Raw genomic sequence first — 2,144 nt, forward strand, 5'->3', positions numbered from 1 at the left:
TAAAATGCGTTGCACACATCTGAATATTTGGGTTGAACTGTTCTGGAACAGTGTTGTAAATACAACTTAACCAATGATTTCTAGTCGTGTCTTCTTTTGGAAGGCCAAACTAAGTATTTTCGCTTTCGCAACGAAACACTTTGCGTGAACATTTGGGCGGTGTTATGCAAATCTGCCCACATCGTGATGTAGACAAGTGGGGGCGTGTTTAAACGAGGCGTTTTAGGAGAGCGTGGACCAGTCTTAACTTTTATAAAGAATATCTCTTTGGGTTTGAGACTTTACTCTTTGCAACTTTAGGGATCTTATCTATTCACGAACAGCTTGTAACACTCCAAAGAGAAAGAACAAATAGAAAATAGCAATCTACAAACATACATTCCATTGTTTGGAAAAGTCAAAATGTGAATACTGGATAGTTAAGGTTCATTAATTTTAAACGATTATAACCATACACACTAATCATGCTGATCCTAGTTGTTTCAAATCATGTAAAAGTCCATTAAGCATAAAATCAAATGTCTTTCAACTATCACCATCATACCCTTAAGCCTTATTGTGCAAAAGTGTAATTTCAAAAGTGAAATTACAATCTACAAATACATATAACTATGTAGCACCACAAAAGTAAGCAGAGGGTCTATTTACTACAACAGTAAAATGGTAAAGTAATGGTATCAGTCGGTAATGGTACTGAATTACACTTGATATTTGCATGGATATTGAAAAAAGGAGAGATTTTTAATATGTCACTCTTTTTAAGACCGGAATAGTAAAGTGAATAATTAACAAACTGTAACAATTAGTCCACTGAAGTTGTGTTGTGATGAACCCAAGTGCAGTTTATTTAAACAAGGTGAAATCCAAAATCCGAACAGTAAACAAACAAAGACTTGACTTGAAACAGACTTGACTTGGCATGGCATGACCAGACTTGACCAGAGACAGATTTAGCATAAACAGAAACACAACTCACCAACAGCAGGTTACACAATACACAACGAGAGACAATGGCAACAAGAGGGCTACTTATAGCAAACACTAAGGGTCACATGACAAGAATCAACCAATGAGCAAACAGAACTGAGAACCACATGACAGGATAATAACCAATGAGGAACAAGACACGACTTGAACAACCAATCACAACATGACACATACACAGGGCAGAAATACATGAGGGCAAGGGAAGCATGACACTAAGATCATGAATGAAATTACAAAATAAAAAGACATGCAAACAAGAACAAGAAACAGAACCCAAAACTGACCTTACATATCCCCCCCCTCAAAAAGGTGGCTCCAGAACCACCCAAAACAACAAAAGTCCAGGAGGGTGGTGGAGCAGAAGTAGTCCAGGGGGCGGTACGGAGGGCCAGGCCCATGAAGAGGAATAGGACCTGGAGCGTGGAGCAATGGCGCGCCTGGAGCGTGGAGCAATGGCGTGCCTGGAGCTAGGAGCAGTGGTGGACCAGGATCATGGGGCAATGGCAGAGCCAGGCTGTGGAGCCATAGAGGACAGTGGAGCATTGGAGGACCTGGGCCGTGAAGCAGTGGAGGACAGTGAAGCACTGGAGGACCTGGGCTGTGGAGCAGTAGAGGACAGTGGAACAATGGAGGTCCTGGGCCATGGATCAGAGGCAGACTGTGGATCAATGGAGCAGGAGGCCACCAGGTCAGATCCAGAGGAGCATGGAGCCTGGCAGAGCCGGCAGAGCGGGAAGCCATGGCAGAGCAGGGAGCCAGGGTGGAGCAGGAAGCCAGGGCAGATCCAGCGGGGCTGAAGACTCCCACAGTAGAACAGACCGGGCCGAAGATACCCACGGTGGAGCAGATGACCACTTCAGTGGAGCCGATGGTGCAGCGAACCACCACGGCGAATCAGGCGAGACTGGAACACAGAGCATAGAGAGGTTAACAACAGCCTCTACGGCCGTAACAGGACAAGCAGAGAGTTCATAGATGGGCCCCTTGGCAGTGACTGGATGGGCAAAGAGTTCATGGACAGCCTCCATGGCTGTAGCTGGACAGACTATGAGTTCATGGACGGTCTCCATGGCCATGACAGGACAGGCAGAGAGTTCATGAACGGCCTCCTTGGCCATGACAGGACAGGCAGAGAGTTCATGGACGGCCTCCTTGGC

Source organism: Sinocyclocheilus rhinocerous, unplaced genomic scaffold (assembly GCF_001515625.1).
Source record: "Sinocyclocheilus rhinocerous isolate Xijiao unplaced genomic scaffold, SAMN03320098_v1.1 scaffold2882, whole genome shotgun sequence".
Classification (NCBI taxonomy): domain Eukaryota; kingdom Metazoa; phylum Chordata; class Actinopteri; order Cypriniformes; family Cyprinidae; genus Sinocyclocheilus; species Sinocyclocheilus rhinocerous.